Raw genomic sequence first — 15,741 nt, 5'->3', positions numbered from 1 at the left:
CTATATCACTGCTAGTATATTAAGGTTTTAAGTATATATATTAAGGTTTTCCCCTCGGTTTAGAAAAAGCATACAGTAGCATTAGAGATAGGGAGGAAGAGATTTCATGAAACAAACCATTTCAACACATCTTCAGTTATTCTCACCTCTCAAGCTTCTCTTGTTCACATAATTCTATTCCCAAGGTCTCAAGGTTTTTGGCACTGACACTCATCTAGCAGCAAAGCTTCTCCTCACACCTTCTAGAAGAGGGCAGAGAAAGTTTCTAGTGCCTCTGCCGAAGATTTCCAAGAGCCTTCCTCTAATGTTACACATAGTTTTTATGGAATAATTTACCTACTAAGGATCCCTTATTTCAGACAGAAAACAGTCACATTCAATTGCCAATATTAATTCGAATGTTGCAAATATATTTGGACCACAGATAAAGTAACATGGAATTTTATTCAGCAAAACTCCTTTAGAAGTATTTAACATTAGAAAAATTAATTCATACTACAAATCTGAAATCAAGCTCAGGATGAGAGGTTCATTCTGAGGTAATCAATACACAATTATCTAAATATTATCTAATATTACCCACACAGTTTTCTACTTACTATCTAAAAATATCTAATCAACTATTTCTGGTATTGTTTGTACGCCTCATGGAAAGAGTAAGCTGTTCTTTCTAGCCTAGCTCCAAGACAACTGCACCATTTTCATTCATTTTTATATATATGTGTCTCCATGCAACAGATGACACCTGTGAAACTCCAAATCCACAGCAAAAAGTTTCACAATTGAAGGACCCTTGGAAGTTTAAGACAGCAGTTTTTACCATCGAAAAACTGTTGGGTAGAATTTAAGTTGGAAAATATCTCTAAATTTATATAAAATTTAGTAAGATTCATTGTTTACTTAAAGTGAAAAATAGATCCACCCTTTAATCATTAAATATTGTTATTTTCAATTTAGTCCAGTGAAAGAAATTCCAACCTTCACATGATGGTCACATGAACCAAAAAGATGGAGTTGCTATTCCAACAATTTATATTACAAATAAATTTGTCTGTAGCTTTATATTTCATACAAATAGATGCTTATAATATTGGTATCATATCACTTCGATGGTTTCCTTTTATCACTAATTTGAGCCTGAAAAGAAAAATAGTTTCATGTACAAACTCCAAAATAAAAACAGATATTAAAAGAGTCATTGCATAACTCAAACGTAACCAACATTCTTCTTTGACTTAAGAATATTACTTCATCATCTTCCAGATTTCAGAAGCAGGAAAAGGCAAAATCATTAGCACCTCAGTCAAAGCTAAGGACAAAATGAGTGCTGAAATATTCAATATGTAGAGCTTCCACAGATGTTACACACTCATGACGTGAGTTTGAAAAGCAAACAAAAAAAATTTCCAAATTTTTCCTGACACAATTTATCTATCTAGCTGTCAGGAACATGTATGGAAATTGCTCATTACTGTATCACGTTACATTTCTTAGAAGGTGTTCTCTAAGTGTAACCTGAACATAATGACGACTCATTAATCAGTAACTCATTTTGTTCACAACCATGTAATCCACTTGATATATACAGGGAACTTTAACTTTTCCAAGTCTAACACAGCCTAATTTTTGAGGTTTTTAAGTCTTTTTATGTTAAAAGACAAAATACAGCTTGGCACTATCTGCTTTTTCCTGTCTACCACTTCTATCACACCTCAAGATTCATCAGACTTTCAGATATTAGTTGATTCATCTAAAAATGCTTTATTCTCCTGTTTCATACATACTTATCGTTCTGTCTTCAGTCAGTCAGCAACTACCTTGGAAGCACTCTAAAAGGAACATGCAAATTCTCCGAAGCAATACCATTCTTCCCTGAAAAACCCAATAATTTTTTGCAGCTGATGTGAACTAATCCAAGAAACAAGGGTGAATTTTTTCAGCCTACTGTTCGTTCTTTCCCAGCCAGCTTGCCTTTCAAATTACTGAAGTCCAGATCCCACATTTGGTACATTAATTCCACCAAGTAGGCAATGTATCAATATGCTCAAAATCCTTCCTAATTTTCATCAGCAAAGGGGGGAAACAAGCAATGCAATTACTACTCCTTTACCACATGCAGATCAAACTAATACCCTAATTTCAAAGGCAAATGAAATCTCCTTATAACAGATCACACAGGAGCTCAGCTGTGCAATTTGTTTCTCAGTATACATGGCCTCAAAACACTTATTTTTATTTGTGCTCTTCAGCACTCCCACACATCACAAGGACACTTAAGTTTTGTTTGCATTACCAGCATTTCCAACAACGTGGCATTTGTATCTCAAGGTCTATCTACATTACCATTTCTTTTTTACTTAAAAGTCTACATTTTCCAGATTCTTCGCTTTCTATGACTACCTCAAGCATACTGTTCAGGCAGCACCCAGTCTTGTTCTGCTTCTACCTTCTGTAATATCAATCCCATTCAAAATCCACAGAACAGTTTTGCAAAGCAAAACAAGAACAGAATTTATTAATTTTGGCATGCAAATGAGATTATCAGAATTTGTGAAAGTAACTTTTTTTAAAAAATCTATTTTACTTTTACAGATTTCTAAGATACTCCCCATACAACACTAAGTTTTATATATCTGAATGAAGTCTACATACACACAGTCTCAGTCCACAAACACATACAAATGAGACTCACTCAAATAAGCCGCATAATTGAAAACGTCAAGGTAAGTCTGAGTGGCTTTCTCATGAATAAAATTTACACAACCAAACCTTTTAAAAAGCCACATTTTCCGGTCAAGTTGTATATATGTATATATAAGAAATATACACACATGTATATAGATATAAAAATCAAAAATTAAATTTCCCTCTTCCAGTATCAACTGCCACACCTTTTCAATGAACATAATTTGTTCAAGATCCTAGAATGAGCTTTTATATAATATTTACTATCTATATACAGGCAAATGTAATATAAATTATTAGTATATAGACTGTAATTTATAATACTTATTAGCTAGAAGTAATGCATTCAATTTTTAATAAACTATTAGTAATTATACTAATATATTGTACTAATAATATATATACAAACCAGGGAAAGTTCATCAGCAAACCACATATGGCCATGGATAATCTTTAATACACAAAATCTAATTAAGGCTTCCTCTGTACAAAAACTAACCAAAAATATATCTTTATCTTTATTGAAGCTTGTTTTAAAAGTCCATTCTGGCTAAGCTACTGTAATTTTTCTCATACCAAGGTTTAAAGTCACATGAAGTAATCTGAGGGCTATCAATATCCAAAGTTTATCTGATCCATACATTTAATTTTGTCACTTGAAAGCCTGCTAGCTAAGTAAGAATAAGGCAGCCTTCTCCACCACCCAATTGCCTGTTCTGGTCAAAATACTGTCATATCAGAAGACAGGAACAGTACTCAGGGTCATCCTGACTCAATACAGTTTTTCCCCAAGTGACAGATTGGACTAGCCACATAAAAATTAAGATCCCCAAGCAGTCTCTCCATCTCTGTAAACTTAAAATGAACATCAATGAAAGACTGCTATTTTCTGTTCAGTGCATAAACACTTCTATTTTCTCACTGACCTAGAAGAAAAGTTTGGCCCTAATCCACAAATCACACTTCATTATAGGGTTCCACCGCAAAATCCCACCAACTTCACTTTAGGATTCCATGTAAGTGAATGCATTTACTTGGTTAAAATTTTTTTGTGTATGCACCCTTCTTGCAGAATCCTATAACCACCATTTTAGAGCAACAGTTGAAACTGAGTTTTCAGAAAGGAGTGGTATAACACAATGAATAATTCATAAATCTAATAAAACAGTATTAAGCTTGTTTACTAAGGAGCAGAGAAAGAAGGTAACTGATGCTTAAGCAGCATTCCAGTAATTTGCTTTTTCACTTTTCCAACACCACCCTCCCACACACACTTAAATGGGCTATATTGTCCACAACTGACAGAAAGCTAATGCTGAGCTAGCTAATGCTACATAATGGATGCTTCCATTTTCTACAACAAGCATTGTACCATCAGCACTAAACTGTTATAGCAGAGCAGCTGAAAGGTACAGATTAGCTTAAAGCTAGGCTAAAGAAACTGTAAGCTGAACACATCTAAAAGTTAGAAAACAAAGCAAGAATAGCATTACCTTTGATCTAACACCATAACTATGTCTGAAGACAAAATTAAGCATGATGGTGAAGCCCTGCAGTGCTATGCAGGGGAAAAAAGACATCTTCTAAGAGCCCAAAAGAAACCAATTCTGTTTTCAGGTTAGCATTTGGTTAGGATAAAGTACATTGTGTGCTCTAGCAATTGTGAATAGCAGTTTTCAAAATGAAACGTCTATTTAATTCATTGAGACCAATTCCTCCTCACCCCTATCTTTAATTACATGGTCGTACTCTACTGTAAGCACTTAAAAGGGGAGCCAAATTCAAGTTAAATGATTTCGGCTCTGGAATTTTTCGACTTGCAACTGCAGTCACATCAAACATTAACTACTGTGCTCCTGAAAAAACAAGCTAGGAAGTAAGACATCACATGCTCGTGCCTGACAGATCATTATTTGATCCCATAAGACAGTCATCTATTACCAGTAGTATTGAACATTATTTCTTTTTAGGAGGCCAGACCTCCAGATGCATGTACTTAAGTTTCACAGGGTTGACAACACAGAACTACTGGGAGCATGTTTAAGAAACTCCACCTTTCCTCATTCTGACCTTACCAAAATTCATTTGCCCTCTCAGCTGTTCCTGAATCACTTGGGGTTTTTTTCCCCCCCCTATAGCTCTCCTTTTACTTTAGTCAAACTACAACTATACTGAACTGCAGCTCAAAGCGTGTTCTTCCACACCAGGCCAGCATGGATATGTGCACTGGGATCCAAGAGGTGGGAAATACTCCTTTGACCCCCAGCTCAGGCAAAGCCCAAGTCACAGTCTGAGTCACCCACGCACTGCTGGAGTTGTGTTTTCTCCTTTTCCTGGGTAGAAGCAAAGAAAGTGCTAAAATCACAAGCTGGAAAGTAACTTTTTGTTACATTACAGTGCCCAGCAGCACAGAGATCTCCCATCAACATGACAGAGCAGGTTCCAGGAAAAGTGTTGCTCTGTTCATGCAACCTAGACGTGAACACAGTCAGGACTTTATTTTTGTAGAATTTCTCCCAGACTGTCAGCTCTGTTGGTGTTTCCAAAAGCCTCAGACCTCAGCAGAACTTGACTAAGTAACTGTGAAGATATTGATAAACCACCGCATCAAAACTAGTACATGCTTTAACTTAACAGTACCAGAACTTATCAGCAAGTTGGTAAGTTGAGTAAGAGTTTTTCTTTGGTTTTGTTTTGGGTTTTCTTCTCACCTCATAATGGTACGTCTTTCCCTATGTTTATTTTCCAAATCAGCCAAGTGGTTTAATCCAAACTATTCTGTCTGAGGCAGAAACTAGCATGAAGGACCTCAGACTTAATTAGACGATGTTTTTGCCACTGCAAATACACAATCTTACAACAGATGTTAACCATAGATGTTCCTGTCAACTCTGCACATAAGGAAAGGCATAACCCATGGTACAGGAAAATATCTCCAGAGTAAGTTCTGCAGCTATGAATCTGTCAAAGTTCTGACAACAACAAACTATATCGCAATCAAATGATTCTGCTGTTTTAATAGTCTCCATAAATTAGATAGGTACTTTCTACAGCAGCAAATTCCAAGTACTTTACTAACATATACTTGCAATGCCCTGCCTCCCCATGCATGGCTTTCACTGCAACAGCTACCTAAAATGTCTTTACTTAAATTAAACTACAGCATAATATTTTCAAAAAGTTTTCTTCTTGCTTTATAAGTTTAATTTGGAATAAAATGTTAAAGATAAAAAAGCCTGACACCACAAATTAGAATCACGCTTGTCATCTTCATATTGAACCCATAAGATGCATAGGGACATGACTTTAAAGAAGAGTTAGCCACAGTTAAGATCTTAAATTCCTCATTAGTCATCTAATATAAATTACACTTAAACCACTGACTTCCTATGAAACTCAGTGGAAAAAAAAACAGGTCTACCAAAGTTTTATACAAAACCAAACAACACTGAACATTAAATCATCTGGTGTAAATAAAAAGATCTGAGAACAAAATAACCTGCATGCTGCTGACATCAGTTTTGCCAAGGTCTGATGGCAATTAACTAGCTACACCAATTTTAATTTAAAACAAAGTTCTCATGCACTAAAATGAGAAAATGTCACTATCTTGATGCCGGCACTGTGTAGTACACTCTTAATTTACTCCTTACAGAGGCTAAAATAGATGCAGACTAAGAGAATTGTTCCTCAAAAGCAATGTTAGCTAAGCTTTGCTCTCCACAGAGTAGTGTTCAATGCCCACACAACCTCATTGCAGTAGCTTCAGCTTGTTGGATATCTTCCATGTTTCCACAGTATTCCCAGGCCTCCCTCTGTTACATCTTGAGCTCTCTTTTTAGCAAAGCCCATAGTTTCTTCCCACAATAAAACTACTGCCTTCACTTCTCACTCAGAGATGTACTGTCGCTTGCCCAGTAATACAAGTTACAAGCTGAACAGCTCTCAAGCTACTAACACACAGAATAGATAACATCCTTCCTTCACTGTGGACAGCTGACTACCTACTCCACCTAAATTGTTTTTGCATTAAACTTATGGGAACATATGTTCAGAGCCAAAAATCTAAGCTTGGTTAAAACTGCTGCTTTCAGAAGAAAATTCCAAGTACAATCAAGAGATTTTACTTAGAGTTCTAAGTGAGAAAATTAAAAAACAAACATTAAAAGAGCATTTCTGGAAGACAAAGACATTTATTGCTGCCTCGCAAAAGCTTAAGAGGAAATTTAGCCATTCTGTCTTCGTGTTGTCTGCGGGTAAAATTCTTCTCTGCCTGTTTATTGTCACTTGTAAATTCAAGTTTCATCTTGTGTTATCTCTCCATGTTTAGAAATGCCTCAGCCTACTGGCAACAAATGTTAACAGAAGCAAAAACTCTCATAACCTGACACATTGAGCAACCTGCTCCTGGAATAGTGTAAGAAATGAATGAGTAGCAATTTTTAGAGGCAATCTTTCAAAGAGAAAGGAAAAGTTTCATACTGAACAACTGTTTTCAGAAGCCAGTGTTTGCAAGACACAAGTAAGAAAATACTAGTGGTTGAAGTTAGAGTGAAACATGTCTCCCATGACCCTTTCAACAATTATGTCCCTGACTGCTACCTCTACAGTATTACTTCATCTTCCTAAGAGTGCTGCAGAATCTAAGATATCTGTATGTATATGGACATTATCTACATTTAAGCTGACACCAACAATATCAGTAATATCTGAAAATAATTACATGCTTCATTTTAAGCTACTGGAACTCCTCTAAAGCAACACTGAATACTTTTCTAATATTGTTTTATATCATTACAATAAAAAAAAGCTGTTGAAACTTGAAAAGTCTTCCATGTCTTCACATGAAATGCAAGCTGCTTCATTTAAGTCCAGATATAAAGACCTAAAATGAAAGTGTTTAGTGCCTTAAATACAGAAAGGTACTCAAGATTTTTCTATACATAACAATACAATTTTTAAACAGTACTTTCTTCTAGGCTACAAAGGTGTGTCCTACCCCGGACTAAATCACAAGTTCCAGCATCACAAAGGTAATCTGCCAAGGAGCCCATACTTCTGAAACACAACAGTAATTTTCCTCAAAAATACATCCCATGCAGCCTTCCAAACATAACAGATGAAGGTTTACTAGGTAATCAGCATCTCAAGCCCAAGGACAAACTGAACCAAAGAGAACAGATTTAAGGCTACAATACAGACAATCTAAGTCTGAAATTTTGTTTTGAAAAATGCAATCAGACAACATAACAGGTCAGCATGATGGTGCTCTTTTGCTGCTGCATCTGGTCACAGATACCTGCTGGTCACTTTAGACCAGCCTCAGCACCTCTCTAAAGCCATTCACTCGCTAACCTAGTAGAAAGTTCACACACTCAGCAGTAACTTGCTACTGAACAGAAGCTGAATCAACTCAGCAGAATATTCACGAGACAGATCCAGAGCAAGAGTGGAGGTACAAAACTGCACAGCCAGGAATGGGGCAAGGGAAGAAATATCTGGTAGAAGAGAGGATGTCTTTCCCAATAGCCTGTGATGCAATTTCAGTGACTGCTGTTTCACATTCAGATTAGTGCACTTCAGAAGACAGCACACTTCCCAGTGACTTCCATAGGCTAACCGCCACACAAACATCACCATTAACTATGATTCTGTTTGAAACTGTTCCATCTGCTTTCTGTTATTGTACACACTTCCCTGAATAAAGAGCATGGCACCTCAAAAATTATGCAATGAATAAACACAGAAACTACAAGAAAGTGTGACAAGCCACATACTTTGAACTGGAATCTAAGCCCTGTATCATAAAACCTCTCAGTATTTTTGTACTACTGCAGAGGACATTATCCTCCATCGCTATAGTCCACATCCCATCTTAACTGAAAATAGGATAATTTAAGCATGTGATTAATGAAGAATATAAATTCCGACACAGGCAATTATATTCACATAACCTGAAAAAAATCCTTTCTAGGAAAGTTACATTAAATTACTAACAGATTTAGTTATATAAAACAGTTATTTAAAAGGTCTTGGTATGTTTGAAGTTAAACAGGCTAGTAAGCTTACATTATAGGAAAACACTGTTGTAATTACATTAATGATGTTCTACACAAAGTCAGATTAAGTAATAAACCTACCTGAAGTATGCAAATCTTACCTGCGGGTATGTCATGGACTTTGTCACCTAGAGTTACCCGAGTAAATTTTTTTACAACAACAGTTCTGATTTATTATTATGTCTCTTCCCATTCCTAAATCCACTGCACAAGGCAGCAATAGGATAGTAGACATACAAATAGCGAAAAAAAATTGTCTTCTTTCCATACCTACATGGTACACTTACTGCATATAAAATACCCCTCTCTGATCAGCCAAAAGTAGGTATTATCTACATTGTATTAAAAAGCTTTCCTAAAATGTATGCTGAGCTTTTACATGTAGCTATACTGAAAAACATCAGATAAAGGAATAAACAAGAGAAAGAAGAGTGGATGAAGGGAAACTACCGTGAAACATGTTCCAACAAAAATGCTCTATGCAACAGATGAAGGATAATGCAGTTCAGTAAACATCCTCGGAGAATGCACTGGTAAACATATTTGTAGTATTGTGAAAGTGTTGCCTATTTAATATTTACAAATATTTCTGCACTTTTTCTTAGAAAGGATCCTCCTACTCATTCATTTAAAGGTAATGAACATATCTACTGAACACTAAAACTAAATATAACAGGTAAGCCAAATCTGATGCAAGCAAATTCATCTATATTTTTGGAACATAGCTGAATACCACTTACTAAGAGTTTCAGAACTTCCTTTGAAAGAACTGTTTTAAGAAAGCTCTCTAAGCAACCAAAATCCAATTCTACTGCACTGACTGGTGTGTAATGGCTCCTCTTCTACATTCTCCCAATGCCGAAAGAGGACATTAAATTATAAAGTGGCTTACCTAAGGTCACAGAGAGGGACAGATGTTCCAGTCACTGTCTTTATCTGTGATCATCAGCCTAGCTTTTAATGACTTTCTTACTACTCTGCTTTAATTTATGCAACTCTTTAGCTTAAACACACAACTTTTTTTCACTGAACTATTTCCGCTGTGGCCCACAAACCCCTAGAACCCCAGTGACAATGTCTAGGAAGCTAGTCAGAAATACACTCGGAAAAACAAGCTCAGTAGCAGCAGGCTTGATTTCATTGCATTGGTTCTGCAGCAGCACTGAGGAACCATTGAAATGCCTGCAGAGCAAAAAAAAGAAAAATTAAAATTAAGGATTTCCAGGAAGTACATACATAACAATTAGATAAAAGTTACTTTTTAATAGATCATGGAAAACAATTATATAGGAGTCACAAACACCTTTGAAAGAACGTTAAAGGCCCAGAAGCAAAGCAAACATTATAATTCTTACGCTTTTGCCTACTCTTCCAGGGTACATTAGTTGCTCCTTGGGAATATACCATCCCATTTTCATTGCTAAATAACACACAGGTATCCTGATCAATTTAAGATCATCTAACCACAGTCTGCTAATGAAAAGCATTGTCCCACTCTTCCCCTAAGCACTGCGTCAGCGCTTTTGCACATACAACACTGGGTGGGGTACATAGGATTGACTGAAAACCCTTCTAGTCAGTTTCCAGTTGAATCAGTGAGCTTAAAGTGTGAAGAACCAGCATCCCAAACTCCTTCACGATTTCGTTCTTTCTGTGGTTTGCGCGTGCCTTTGTGTTATTACTTTTGTGTATGCTATTACAAAACAATCAGTTAAAAGTAAGAAGAAAAACCTAAGGAACAAGAGGTAGCTATATGTTTTGTTTACAACAGACTAGAAAAAAATCTGTTTAGCTAATATGACTCATTAAGAAAGTTAGATATAGTTAATACAGCTGATCAGTACTCTGTTCTTTAGAAAGTTGTTTTTTATAATTACTGGAAAAAACTACTGCCACTTCCCTATTCCTCACATTTGATGTATTGTTGTCTCAAAGTCATAACTAAAGTAAATTCATCTTAAACACCAGGAGACTTCCCAATATTTTATTACAACACAGTTTTAAGACAAAAGTAAAGATGTTGCAAATACATGTAACTTTGATACCTCCAATCACAGAACAACTTAGTATAGTCGCCACTGAAGCATAAACAATCCTATTTTCATAGGATACACTTTGCAGATGCAGTTGGTACACTAAATTTTGATACACTGCATCAGCTTTAAAAAATGTATTTACTCTAGTTTTGAGACTGTTAAAAAGTGAAAAATTACCACAGGACATAGATTAGGTCTTGTTAATTGTACAAAGGTAAATTGGGTGAGGAAAAGGTCTTTTGCAGAATCAGTGACTTTTTTTTCTTTAGGGAAAAACAACTTCAGAAAGGTATTAAAACTGGGCCTGCAAGTACTCCAAACAAACAGGTAATCTTAATCACACAGGAGAAAGAAACTACAGAAACGTGATGTATTACTGTATTAGAACTGGTATTCTAGATTCTGAAATTAATTTACATTTTATAAGCAAATACATCTATTTGATTCAAAAGTACAATAGCAAAACAAGAAGATTCATTTCATTAGCTGAAGGTCATTCTCAGCTGATGAACTAGTCTTGCTCTTTGCCAGGTAATTTCTTTATTTCAGGCAGCACAATAAAATACCACTTCCACTGCAAGTACTGTTTCACTTGTTGAAACTCCTCCATTCAAAACAAAACGACAAAAGGATGTTGATGTCAGTAGAAAACATCTCCTAAAATACAGTTAACAAGAACCTTGATCTCATCTCTTCCCTCTAAAAGGAAAATTGCATTACTCCCGTCTTCGACTTTTACATCCCAGCGCAACTCAGGATAAAATGCACCTGGCTGTCATCGACTCAGTGTTCACAAAGGTGTGAGTGTCAGTGCAGATAAGTTGTTATCACTACAAGCAGTCATAGCCCACGTAACAACGCTTTAAAAGCTTAACAGTGTGCTTCACTTATGATCATGCTTAAGAACATGCAAAATAAATTTTGCACGGCATATAACTACACACCTACTTACAAATAATCTTACATACAAAACGCATTAAAAAGATTCCAACTCCTTTTACACATAGCACATCACTAACACCCGTTAAACGTTTGCCAGCAAAGTTAACAGTGAAGCCTGAAAATAAGGTATGTAAAAGTTTCACACCGAATCACCTTTAGTATCACCCTTAGACACTCTCATGAATCGAACCCAACAGCACTATATTCAGAGTGTTTGCGAACAACTTCAAGGGAAAAAATCACCACTGGCAGCTCAGGTTGCCTCTCGCCTGCTAGCCAAGGCAGTACAAACGCGCTCCAGCAACCTGCTTCTACAGAACAGGAAAACGAAGTTACACACTTGTTCCTACAAAACCGGCTGAATGCTGGGCCGGACTAACCACGCCAGCACCTCCGAACCGGCCATTAGCAGGAAACCACACAAGCCGGCAGCAAGGCTTCTTCAGGCAGAGAGGGCAGCCGCAGCGACGGCTCTTCCCATCCGGGAGAGGGAGGGTCCCTCTTCCCGCCGCCGGGATCCCCTCGGGCCGCCCCCCGGCCGCGCGCCGCGGCGGCCCGCGCCTCAGGCGCTACCGCCCGCCTCCCCCGCCGCGGGGCAGGCAGCCCCGTCCCGCGGCCACCGCGGGAGGGAGCCCGGTCGAGGCCCCGGCCGGAGAGGTGCTGACGGCCGGCGACCCTCCAAGGGCGGCCGGGGACAGCTACCTACCAGCTGGGCGGAGCGGCAGGAGCCGCTGTGGAGGAGCTATGGGGAGCAGCTCCGCCGTGAGATGGCCAGCAGGGCCGGGGCGAGCCCTTCACCTCGGGCACTGATCCCGCACACTGCCCAGCCTTGGAGCCGCTCGGTGGGGCCGGCCGCGGAGGTGCCGAGTAAGGCCGCGTCGCGGCCGAACGCAAAGCAAAGCAATAGAGGCGCCCGCTCGGCCAAGGGCGACCGGCTTCTCTCACCCTTCGGGCCGAGAGATTGACAGGCCAGCAGGCACTCGGGAGGCGAGAAGCGACGCCAGGCACACACCCCGGGGGCGGAGGCTCGCTGGTGGGCAGAGAAGGTAGCCAATGGGGAGGGGATGGGCGCGGCGGAGCCGTCGCCGCTGGGTCCCGCCTCAGCGCTGAGGGAGCGGGTAACGGTCAGCGGCGGCGGGAGGGTGTGCAGCGGGGCGCCGTCGCGGGCAGCGGGAGGTTCTTCACCGCTGGTCCACGGCCGCGGCAGCCCTGCCGCTTCCCCGCAGAACCTTGGAGGTCCGGCTGAAGGGAGGGGCGGCGGGCGGCGCGCAGTGAGCCCCGTCCGCTCCTCAGCGGCTCCTCTCCCCTCCCGAAGCCTCGGTGAGCCGGTGCGCTTTGCACCGCGGGGGCGAAGGTGGCCGTTTTACGCGGGAAGGGCTGGCTGCCCGAGTCTGCTCTGTGCCCGGGCGCGGCGGAGCCAGCTCTCCTTAACCCTCTGCTGGGCTCCAGACCGAAATCGCCAGCATCCTTTGACGTCGGGCCGCTGACGTTCGGTAGTTTCTCCAGAACGGCACTGCCCGTCTCGTAGTCCCCGCGACTGACGGGGCCGGCGGCGCTTGCTTCGCACGGTACTTCGCGTGGGCGAGGTTGCACGCCGCTGGCTTCGCTGGGCCTCGGGCGTTCCCCGCGCACCCGTGCGGGGAACGGGGGAAATCAGAACCCCGCGCTCTCGCTTGATGGCTGTGAGAACTACCACGTAAATGTTAAAAAACAGACCTATGGATGCTATATAATACGCTTCGTGCCCACATCTGTGCAAAAAAAATCTTGAGGCCCTTTTCTTGTTCTCTCATCAGGCCACTGAGGGTCTAAGGTTTTAAGTAAAAATAATTTTTTTCCACTTTAAAAATTAAAAATAGCTTTAAAAGTTTATGAACAGCTTGTTTTACAGTCATTATAACTACGGAGGGGAGAGGATGCAAAGGTTAAATGTTGGAGCTTCTGACATACCTTAAGTATTGCTTTCCCAGATAGTTTTTTCAGGGAAAGTTTGCATCTTTCCAGGACCTTCTAGAAATCCTTGCAGAACAAAGAATTAAAAACAATACAGCTGCAAAAGACTTTTAAGAAGTCATTCGCTCAGTCTTCTTTTCCCCAGCTGTGCATTTCCTAGTCTCAGTAGACATCTAATTACCTTTGCCAAAAAACCTTCAAAGGCAATCTGTGCTGTTACTCCCATTACAAAAGATTTTGCTGATGTTTAACTGTGGTCTTGTAACTTAAGCCCATTGATAATTGTCCTGTATTTATGCTAAGTATTTTGTAGTGTGCTGGTGTGTAAGGCAGACCTCCATAACGTCATTGTCACTCATTCACAGAAATGTGTAACACTTCATTTACCACGTGGAGCACAGATTCACCTTCAGAACATCTAACTTTCTTCCAGTAATTTACCTGATCTTTTCTAGCATCATACAGGATACAGTCTTGGGACAATGCAGAGAGGTTTGTGCTGTTTTGCATTAAAAGTTTCCCCTCTGTAAAAGATGGTTTTATCAGAGGAGTGAGCATATACTTAGTTCCAACTAGTATTGCAGGATCCCACCAGACATGTAAGCATTCCATAGTTCCTTAGAAGCAACTATGCAGAGGCAAAAACAAGTCTTGCGTTACTGTGATTCCAGATATATTTTGTAGGCTCTGCTCTCAAATTTTCCATAAACCTTAATCAGAAATGGACACATTCTCACTAATACTAATATTGCCTTTCCTGACCTTTTCTAAACAGGTTGTTGTAACCTAACAAGTGCATACTTAACTTTTATGTAAAAGCTGTAGGGTATTTTTCTAGTTAAGTTATGATTTCTGATTTTTTTTTAAAAAAGGCAATTAATTGGCCTTTAGTTCAACTCAAGAGATTACATAATAACATGCATGTAATTGTAGAATTTAGGTGAAGAACATAAGGCAAAAGGGAAAGATGTCTCCCACACCTCAGAATTTTAAACAAAAAGAGCATCTGTTTGGGGTGGTTAGAAATATGGTCAGCTAGGCTGCAGTGGTGAAGAAAGTACACATGTAATATGTGCTTCTACTCTTATCATGTGATCCCTGAGCCCTCTTTCAACCTGTGATTTTGTGATTATGAACAAGACAGATGTACCATGCTGCATATCAAGTACATAAAACAGGAAAGGAATGCTGTGACTTCAACTTTATAATGTGATGCACCTTGCAATGTACATGCATGAATGCTTTCCAAGTGAAGGAAAAAGTACTTCCAGTGTTTAAACCTAGACTAAGCATTATTGCCTTCACGGAATCATTTGAAAATTCTTGCACACAGCAAAATAACAGAGCTTGCCAGATACCATGCCTCCTAACTTTTCAAAGTTTTTTATTTTTTAGAAGTACTTTAACATAAAGTTGGAAAGAGATTTCAATCCCTGTGAAATTTCAACTTTCATTTAAATAGTCATTGTTTTGCACTGAGATTTCAACATCTGTTTCTAGAAGCCTACATAATTTCATTTATACAGTGTTTTTTCTGATGAACTTGTTCCTCCATGACATGTTAAAATATTTAATTACTAGATACTACTAAATCAAGAACTTGCACTAAAAATCCCTACAGGTGTAACTTTTGCCTTTTAAGCATTACAGTTCAGCTTTCCCTTAATAACTTAACAGCTATCCAGTTTGTTAAGATCTTTGTTCTCTTCACACATGTGGAAGAAATAATCGTATGATTCCTCCTTCCATCTGATGTTTTAAACTCATATTCACTTTTAAATATTGGTCTATTTTTCCACTGTTATATGACTTGAGCCAATCAAGCTCATTTAGATGCTTGCTCTCACTGCAGTATCTCGACCACAGTCCTTTAAAATTTCTGCCATCCAGGATTCTGTAACTTAATCCATGTACCTAAGAAGATCTGAACACCTAAAAATAGAGCTAAAGAGGCAGTAATATAAGCTGCTGCAGTAAATTAATTCCTTCTTATGGATCATCTAAATTCTGTTTGACTAAACTTTAGCTTAGGATTTTTGTTCTAGACTAAGAGCTCCCGGTGTGTG

The 15,741-nt window shown here is 39.1% G+C and overlaps 1 protein-coding gene across 2 annotated transcripts in view; it reads right to left on the bottom strand.

Annotated features, from left to right (window-relative positions):
- CSNK1G3 (casein kinase 1 gamma 3) overlaps nt 1-12,688 on the bottom strand; it is a 77,053-nt gene extending 64,365 nt beyond the window's left edge. Inside the window, exon 1 of one of the 2 annotated variants that reach the window (XM_075078455.1) lies at nt 12,429-12,688. The gene's annotated coding sequence lies outside the window, so the exon portion shown is untranslated. The remainder of the gene's footprint in view (nt 1-12,428) is intronic. The other variant, XM_075078454.1, reaches the window with a different exon arrangement.
- Between the last annotated feature and the right edge of the window lie 3,053 nt (nt 12,689-15,741).

This window comes from Phalacrocorax aristotelis, chromosome Z, assembly GCF_949628215.1.
Source record: "Phalacrocorax aristotelis chromosome Z, bGulAri2.1, whole genome shotgun sequence".
Lineage (NCBI taxonomy): Eukaryota > Metazoa > Chordata > Aves > Suliformes > Phalacrocoracidae > Phalacrocorax > Phalacrocorax aristotelis.
The sequence above is the reverse complement of the archived record's forward strand: the minus strand, read 5'-3'. Positions and strand labels throughout refer to the sequence as shown.